Genomic DNA, 10,081 nt, shown 5'->3' with positions numbered 1-10,081 from the left:
ATCACTTATTAACTAATGACATCATTCGATGCAAACCACATTCTATCAAATATTACTAATTTTCTTATTTTCTTTCACAGAATTTACTTTAACAAAACTTGACATTTGTTTTTTTGTTTTGGTTGGGCTAAGAAAAGCCTGGATGTACTGCTCCACAAAACCCTAGTTATTTTTCGTTGGCTTGGAGGTGCTGTCTACATTAAGCATCATTAGACCCAACATGTATGGATCATTGCATAGTTCAAGGATCGTGTAGATTCTCACTTTTTTCACCTAATATTTTCACGGCTTTAACAAAATTGACTTGAGACCTAACGTGTTTAGAAATTTGATTGGACGACATAAGTGGTATGATTTGAAGAGAGCTTTCAAATGATAGAAATTTGTTGAAAGCTGATGATCACATCTCAAGATACCGCACCATCCAAACTTGGTCATTCGATCTTGGTGATATCAGCAGTTATGTAATTTCCTCAATCAAATAGGGTCGGTTGAAAGCAGGAGTTACGAGTTTTCAGGGCACGAACAGTAGATTGACCTCATTTTCTTTGCTTCCAGATTCTGCTTAAACACTGACGTTCATCTCTCTCCCTCTCTTGCAGTGGATCTAGCCTATTTTAATGTCTGTCTGTTCTGCATAACCATACACAGCTCTCCTCTCTCTCCCTCATTTTTAAGGAACGGAAGAGGCTAATCCTCAAGCGCGAGTTGGTCAAATGCAACATAGTCGTGCCCTTCATCATACGCATGGCGCATCCTTATGTTCGGTTCATGAGATGCCAATTCCATGTGGCTTCATCAAACTAGTGTTGAAGACATGTAAATGAAAATGAGCAAAATAGCAATAGGCATTTTTTTTGGCGACAGCAACAGGACTAGTCACCAGGCAAATATGCAATGTTGAGATCACTTTTGTACTTGCCAATATTTGACGCACCAAATGCTAAAAACAAGGAACCATCTCAACTTTGCCAGATTATCAGTTTCGACTTTCAATTACTCCCCTGAACTTACTCCGAGCCATCCCAATCTAGCTCGCCTTATGAATTTGATACTTGACGAAAACCACCGTTGAATACACTTTGACTGATAGATTCTTGGGCCAACAGCATCGTCATTTTTCGAGCGGTTTTGTCTGATAGTGTTGTGTATTTAGATAACAATGTTGTACTGGCCAGTGATCGGTGATCCCATGTCACTCGATCCACCACACCTTTACTATAGAATTTGCATAAAAGATGATTGCCGGTATATGGAGTTTTGGGAGCAATAATATTTTTTAAAAGGGCTCGACGTATGAAAGCAAGAGGTTGTTGCCGTGCATTCTTGACTTTTCAGAGCAGCCTTTGTTGATGAACCCACGCCTCATGTCTTTTTCTGCTAAATATATAGTACATAATTGAGAAAAATCAGTACTTCTTTTCTTGTTGGTGGAAGCTTGATACATACATATAGTATCCAAATCACCCGATTTGAAAAATTGCGCACTGATTTTTTGTTTCCATCTAAAATTTGAGGTCAATCACACCGAGTTTTCTATTATATGCATTATAAGGGCCCGAGATTTTCCACTATAATGAAACAACGCAGAAATAATTGATATTATGTTTGCATACGAAATCGATAGTAACTGTTCTTGAACCCTCTGCCGAAGTTCAAGATACTAATTTCGTAAACTAATCGAAACACAAGACGAAAAATAATAATAATCAGGTTTTCTCGTAGTAGCAATTCTTCGGCTCCAAATTGAGGTCTGATGGGGGCCCTGAAAAGCAAACCCATGGGGAAGAAATACCAACTTTTCCAGCATGTTTGTGATTGTGTTTAATGTGCTTTAGATAAAACAAGTGTATTTTCATGTTAGATGTACTTTTAGATAAGATTTTCAGCTAATATTTTTACGCTTTTATCAGATGACGTTGTTTGAAAATTTCATCAAACAAGGTAGGTGCATACGACTTGGAAAGAGCTTTTTAGATAATAAAAATTTGTTGAAATCTGATGATCGCATCTCGAGAAACCGCGCCATCAAATATTGACCGATCGATCTTGCTGACATCAGGAGTTCCGTAATTTTCTCGATCAGATGGCGTCGGTTGAGATACGAGTTTCAAGTTTTCTCAGGTCATCAAGAATCCCATCCACCGAATCTAAAACAAATAAGATAGCACGAGCCAAAATCGTCTATAAGAACAAATAAGAGTAAGACGAAAGAGGGTACTCCCTACCCAGACAAACTTCTGAATTGATTTTGAACTCCAACGATTGGGATGATCTTAAATGTGCATAAAATTATTTGTTCCTAGTAAGAATTTTGAATTTCCGTTTTTTTTTTTTTGGGTCAAACTTTCATTTGCAAATCCAAAAGTTATATTGTCGACTCAGCATTATTGGAGAATTATGCCGTACGGTCCGGAGCGTCAAAATAGCCTCTTTTGTTTTTGTGCGAAATATTGGCGGACCAAATACCAAGTCCCGAGTTAAGTCCCCAAATATAATTTTCCCTAATTAATGTTCTCTCAGTATTTTCCTGTCAATCGCACCGTACGAATTCCGCATTGCCGCTAATGTATACTGTGTCATAATGCTGAAACATAGAGACGAAACAAAAAATTGAACTTCCAAAAAGTTCGCGAGAATATTGTCGTCTCTAATATGGATAAGCATCAACTCAACAAGTGCAAAATCATTTTAATGATTGGTAACCCACTGATGGTATAATTCAAGAAGAGACGACCACCAGTGAAAGAGAGCTGAAGATCACCATAGGCCGCTAGATATATTGTCTCTATGAGATTTGGTGGGACTACTGCCAACTGCTCTAAAAGACTAAGTACTAGGCAAAAAGACTGGACTAAGTGTGGATATATTTAATTGAGAGGCAAATGGGACCCGTAAAGATTTGAACTCGGGACCTCCTAGCTCTGATTCCATGTGAGATTTGATGGGACTACTGCTAACTACTCTAAAAGCTTAAGCTATTAGATGAAGGCGTGATTTAATATTTAATTATTCTAACAGTCTCAAGTATAATCAGGAGTCACTTTTTTCAGGAATGTAATAGGCTATGATTCCTCAAGCACCAGTTGGCCATATGCAACATGGTTGTGCTCTTCATTGTACACACGGCACATCGTCACGATCGTCTTCATGAGTCGCCAATTCCATGTGGCTTCGTTTAAGTACTGTTGATGACATGTAAATTTAAATGAGCAAAATAGCAAATAGGCATTTTTCGGCAATAGCAAGAGGACGGGTCATTAGGGAAATATACAATCTTGAGATCACTTTTGCATTCACAAATACTTGACGCACCAAATGCTAAGAACAAGGAACCATCTCAAGTTTGCCAAATTATGAGTTGCAGCTTTATATTACTCCCTTCCACTTCAAGCATTTGTTACTCATGACAAGAAAAAAAAAATTGAAACCATCCTAATCTAGATGGTCGTATGAATTTCGGATTACCGTACTTGATGAAAACCAGCTCACATTTTCCCAGTTTTCTTGTGGAGACTTATGACCCGCACGCAAGTTGTAACTTGGAATTCTTGGTGATATGTGGTTATTGATATCATGGCATAGAATTTCAATCCCGCACAAGAAAAGAAAATCTCAGTCTGGTTTTTATCATTCTCCTCATCTTTGCACCCAAAGGTAATCAGATAACCCTTTTAGACAAAGCAAGTGGTAAAACCTTGCCAATGCACAGAAGCAATGCCAAATGTGTTGAGTTTAAAGATAAGAGACGCAATTGCCGCAACCATCATGTCAATGCTAGTTCACTCATATCTGAGATGCAAGCAAATAGAGCAAGAAAAAACTTAAGCAAAAAAAAGAAAAGATTCATTACCATTTGGGATGATCGCAATACGGTTCCGTTCAACTGGGCATGAGCAACATTCCATTCATTGGAAGATTTGAAGGGAATATGACATGCCGTGGGATGGACCATCGTGAAAGTACTCATCTATAAAGAAGAAACAGATTGCTTTTCTCATTCAGCAAATGTGGACAGCTTAGCTTGAACAACCAGGACAACTAAATCAATCGAGCAAAGAAGCTTGAAGTGAAAGCTCTTAATTTACAACTTGTGATTGCTTTATGCAAATATGATTTTTCTATCAACCTTTAAGACAATCCCAATCCTAAGATTGAGGTATTCACTGCCTCATTTGCGCTTAGCAAGTTAGCAATAATGACCGACTATGAGCAACTTCTGCTGAATATCCTGAATGATAAAAAACTAATAAAAAAGATGAGAGACCACGAGATTCGTAGGAGGTTTTCCTATTATCCCTGTGGACACAACTCTTCAATGAATTATTTGTGTCTTCACTAAAGAAGGCAAATGAAGCATAAATTAAAGATTGTGGAGGTGAAAAAGATGGGAAAAGTGTCAGAAAAGTCCTAAACCGAATGCATTGGTGCCAATTTAGTCATAAATATTTTAATTGTGCCAATTTAATTCTAAACATTTTGATCTAGTGCCAATTTAGTCGTTCCAGCTAATTTCGGCCGGATATTGCTAACATGGACGCCGACTATGTCACATAGGCTGGCCGGCGCTGACATGGATATTTTTTATAATATTTTAATAATTTTCGATTTTTTTCTTTCTTTTTTTTCTCTCTTTTTTTCCTCGTCTTTCCGATGGGCGGCACAGCCATAGTCGGCAAGGGCTAGCCTTGCTTGAGTGAGGGTGGCCCTTGCTGCCATAAGTGAGGGTCGACCTCGCTGGGGCGATATCACGCCCCGAACCCCAACGGGCTTGCGACACCCCTCGAAAGTCATATTGAACGTGACGTCCCAGGTTGCGTCGCCGACCCAAACGAAACACTCGTAGACAAACACAACGGAAGCAGAAATCAAACAACCCAGACAATAAATAATGACAGAGGGATAGCACAAAACAATAATTTCATAACAAAGGAAATCAGTCAGACAATAGGCTCCTAGGGTTACATCCACCATCATCATCAAAAAGGGACTGGTGGTAGGGTAGACTACGGCATACGCAAAAAGGGCTCTATCAAACGCTTCTATGCCCGGCACACAAATGCTCCTACGGTGCCCAATCTGAATCGGACCCTGAAGACTCCGACTCCGTGTCCGAGTCGATCTCGATCGGCTTCTCTTCGTGCTCGGACTCCATAGGCTCCTCCTCGGGCTCGAGCTCGAGCTCTGGTTCTTCAAATTCCTCCTCGAGCTCGAGGTCCGCAGGTGCTACGGGCCTTGGTACGGGTTCGGGGATGGTGTTCTCCAGTGGATCGTTGGGATCCGTCACCTCGCTATCAGGAGTATACTTGTCCCAGGGCTCTCAATTCACCGCATCCTCACTAGCATGCTGTAGCCCCTCAAAATCACGGATTGGCCCAGTAGTCTCCAACCCAATACGATGAAACCAGGCCAAGTAGGTGTGGCGCTATAAGTCCTCTAAGCCTACAACTACCCAGACTGTCGTAAGGTGCTTAATATAAGTCTGGTTGGGACCTACCGGGTACTTGGTCTCCTCATGCACCGTATGCATAGGGACCCCAAAACGCCTAGCTGGCGGCATACTCAAGGGTGGGGATCTGAAATGGTTTGCATTACAGCAATGAGAATAAATCCCAATAAGCAGACAACCTATCCCCCACCTAGGCCAATGCGTACCCAGATGAGTTTAATATGCGATCTAACAGCCAACACAATCGAATCCACACAAACATACTTACCTCACCATCGACCAAGTGCCAACTCTGCATATTAGTCAATTCACATTAATGCAATAACATCTCATGTACATATCACAATCACTCGATCACCATACACACGTACGTTCACCCAATTCCATCAAGTACAATACACATGCGCGTCCATCCAACTTTCTCATGACCCGGGTCAACACCCCACAGGTCCTTTCTCACTTTCTCATGACCCGCGTAAACACGCCTCAAGTCAACCCTCCGATCAATCCGGGCTTTATCCCACGTCAACACGCCTCAGGACTTTTCTCATGACCCGGGTCAACACCCTACAGGTCCTTTCTTACAACCCGGGTCAACACCCCACAGGTCCTTTCTCACAACCCGGGTCAACACCCTACAGGCTGGCAGCCCTCCGATCGATCCGGGCTTGGTCAAGCAAACACACACGCCACATAATTCAGTCAATTTCCACGTCTTTCACATAATCAAATATCACACAACCATTTCCAAACGACCACAACACGATTCGCCATTCTAACACGTCATAATTCCAAACTCAATCATACTCCCCGCAGCAGCCCACCGACACGACATTCAAGTCGGCACATTCAAATATCCAATTCACCCACAAACTCCACGACAGCCCGAACATCGAACCCATTTCAATCAGTCACCAATTAAGCCATACAATCACCACAATTTAATCCACCAACTAGCCACATTCACATATCAATTATATTCCAAGCTTAGCCACTAAACCGATACTAATTAACCGGCAAAAGTACACCACAAGTACCATAACTTGTGTACGGCGATCACTTTGGTGCCATAACTTTTTTTCGGATCACTTTGGTGCCAAGTCGGAGGAAAATCGATCACTTTAGTGACTCCGGCCAAAATTCCGGCCAAAAAGCTGACATGGCATTTATATTAAAAAAAAATGGTCTGACTTGTACACGGTGGAAATTACGTAGCATTTTTTCGAATTTTTTAATTTTTAGAAAAATAATAATAATTAAAATAATTAAAAAAAAACAAAAACAAAAAACAAAAAAGGTGTTGCAGCAGCGGGCGAGGGAGCCCTCGCCGCTGCTGCCGCCAAGCCACCACCGCCGGGAAGGGCCGGCGGTGGTGGGCGCAGTGGTCGGCGAGGTGGCCGGTCCTTGGCCAAGGCCCGCGACCCTCGCCTCGCCCGGCGAGGGCCGGATCCGGCGAGCGAGACCTCGCCGTTGCCTAGGTCGCGACGGCGAGGCCCCGCCTCGCCTTGCCGGGCGAGGCCGCGCCTCGCCGTCGCGACCCGGGCGACGGCGAGGTCGGCCTTGCCTTGGCCCAGGCGAGCGAGACCTTCGCCGTCGCGACCCGGGCGACGGCGAGGTCCCGCTCGCCCGGCGAGCGAGCCGCACTCGTCGTCGCTTGGGTCGCGGCGACGAGGCGCGGCCTCGCCTTCGGCGGGGAGGCGAGACCTCGCCGTCGTGACCCGAGCGACGGCGAGGTCTCGCCTCGCCGGGGTCGGCGAGGTTGTCGGGCCGGCCGGGGGCCGGCGACCCTTGCCGACCACCTGCGTCCACCACCGCCGGCCCTTCCCGGTGGTGGTGGCTTGGCGGCAGCAGCGGCGAGGGCTCCCTCGCCGCTGCTGCAGGGCTTTTTTTTTTAAATAATTAATTAATTAAATATAATATAATATTTTAAAAAAATACACGTCAGCGAGCTAAACGGCGTCGTTTTTGGTTTTTAATGCTAACTGGACCTCTCCAGCGAGCCGTGTCAGCGCCACATCAGATTTCCGGCGAGCCACGTCAGCATTGGCACTAAAGTGATCGATTTTCAAAAAAGTTGGCACCAAAGTGGTCCGAAAAAAAGTTATGGCACCAAAGTGATCGCCGTACACAAGTTATGGCACTTGTGGTGTACTTTTGCCCTAATTAACCCTTAAACAAGTCTAAAAATACCCATTATACTAAGTAGGGTTTAGGGAATCACTTACCTAAGTTTGGCCCAGAAAAAACCGGCAAGGGGCCCAAAATGGCCCTGGGGAACGGTGACGGCTCGGCGCGGCACGGGCATAACAGGCACAGTGGCCGGTAAAGTGCTAGGCCACGGACGGGGCGCTCGGCCACGGCTGGGCACTCGGCCCGGCGAGCTGGGCGACTCGGCGACGGCTTGGGCTGTCCGGCCACACAGTCGGGACGGGTGGCTGGGTACAACTGATAGCCGTTAAGCGAGCTGGGCGACTTGGCCACGGGAAAGGGAAGCGGCTGGCTGCTCGGCCACGGCCCGGGACGCTCGGCCACGGCTAGGCAAGTGGCCGGGCTAGACGGAGAGCGAGTTGGCCGGCTAGCTGGGCGGCGGCGACGAGCAGCGACGGCGGCGATGACGGCGACGGTGAGCTGCTGGGGGGCTGGCGAGCTGGGCTTGCAGCGGCGACTATGGTGGGGACGGCAGCCGGGGCAGCGATGGGTGAGAGAGGGGGAGCTGGGGCGGTGGAGGCGAGCCGCGCCGGTCGGGGCAAAGACTGGCTGGCTCGCGAGCCCAGCGGCGAGTCGAGGCCGACGAGCTGGGCGGGCGGCTCGCGGGACGCGACGGCAAGCTGCTGCTGCACACGAAGGGGAGGGGGAACAGCCGGGTCGGGGTCGGACAGCGCGGCTAGGGCGGACGGCGCGGTGGTCGGGCGAGTGGCGGTGCAAGGCGAACGCGCGAGTGGCAGTCGGCGGTGAGCAGCAAGGAGAAGCAGGGGCAGCGGCGCGGGGAGGAGGAAGAAGAAGGAAGAAGAAGAAGAAAAGAAAAGGAAGAGAGAGAGAGAGTGGGCTGCATGGGGAAGAGAGAGAGGGACAAAGTCAACGCATTCAAGTGCGATCCGACGGTCCTCGTTCAAACCCGAAATCGATCCGACAGTCCTTGTTCAAACCCGAAATCGATCCGACGGCCCACGAAAACCCTAATTATAAATTAGGAAAAAAAAGAGCCAAAAGACATTAAATAAATCACACTACGAGGAAGGTCTACTAGTTCAAATCCGCACCCGGTCAAAATTTCACTTTTCACTGATCCCGGGCAATATCGACGCTGGCCACAATAAGATCGACACCGTCCAATTAAATTCATCACGAAACTCCGAGAAATCCGACACCAAAGTTCGGGCTCTAAATAACGGCCAAATTCGATCGAATGCGATTTTAGCGAAATCTCAAATTTAAAAATAACCCGAGAGTGATCAGTTTTGGGCGAGATTTAACTATAAGCACACTGACGAAATACACGTTTTATAAATCCCAAAAATAGATCGAAATTCGGAATGCCACAGGCGAGGGTGAGCACCGACAAGGCCACCCTCGCCAAATGGCAAGGCCACCCTCGCCAACTGGCAAGGCCAAGCGTTGCCTAGGCAAGGGCGGCCTCGCCAGGCATCGCCTAGGCTAGTGCAAGGCCCTAGGCGATGCCCGGCAAGGCTACTTTGGCTTGGGCAAGGGTTGGCCTCGCCAAATTTGGTGAGGGTAGCCTCGCCGGCATTTGCTCTAGCCGGCCACTGGAAAGAAGAGAAAAAAAAAAGAGAGGAAAGAAAAAGAACGGAAAAAAAGAATTGGCACTAGGTCAAAAAAATCAAAATTAAAAAAAAAACTTGTTTAAAAATGTCTATGTTAGCGCCAGCCACCGGCCATGCCACGTAAGCTAGTCGGCGTCCATGTCAATAATATCCGGCCAAAATTAGCCGGAAGGACTGAATTGACACAAGATCAAAAAGTTTAGGACTAAATTGACATAATTAAAAAGTTTAAGACTATATTGACATCAATACAATGGGTTTCGGATTTTTCACACTGTTCCCAAAAAAAAATCATTACGCAAAAGTGATAGCCCAACCATGGCATCAACCAGAACTTGATCGACCCCAAAATGTCAGCCTTATAATTTGATTGGTCGCCACTTAATCCTCATAAGCCAAACTGATCATCACCCATTTGACTTCATTTGGTCTGAACTTGTTCAGGTCAAAGTGCCGAATCAACCTTGTAGGCAATTTAGTCAGATTAAGATCAATGCATTTACATGAAAAGACTACGGATGAGAATTAATGTGATAAACCACCATCAATTTGACATTTTGAATTTGAAGGCATGGAGAGCGCGAAACAAGCATCTCTATGGAAATAATCCTGTTTTTTCAGTTTCACACATACCTATGAGCTAAGACATCCAAGGACGGATTGTGCCATATCCACAAGTATTTGCCTTCCGAAGAAAAGGAGTCAAACTCCTCTTTCCAAACAGGATGCCAAGTTGTATCTTCAGACGACCTATTGATTTACGAATAGAAAAGGGAAAAAACATTAGGATGGTTGCATAAAGGCAGTCAAGAGGTGATTAATCATACGACTTCAACAATATGAGCATGTT

At 45.6% G+C, this 10,081-nt stretch overlaps 1 pseudogene; it reads right to left on the bottom strand.

Moving 5' to 3' along the window:
• Positions 1 to 3,023: 3,023 nt before the first annotated feature.
• On the bottom strand, positions 3,024 to 10,078 carry LOC130137867 (omega-6 fatty acid desaturase, chloroplastic-like; annotated as a pseudogene).
• Between the last annotated feature and the right edge of the window lie 3 nt (positions 10,079 to 10,081).

Source organism: Syzygium oleosum, unplaced genomic scaffold (genome assembly GCF_021117445.2).
Source record: "Syzygium oleosum isolate NSW1041296 unplaced genomic scaffold, Sole_v2.1 Sole_v2.04, whole genome shotgun sequence".
Classification (NCBI taxonomy): Eukaryota; Viridiplantae; Streptophyta; class Magnoliopsida; order Myrtales; family Myrtaceae; genus Syzygium; species Syzygium oleosum.
This window is presented reverse-complemented; position numbering and strand designations above follow the sequence as displayed.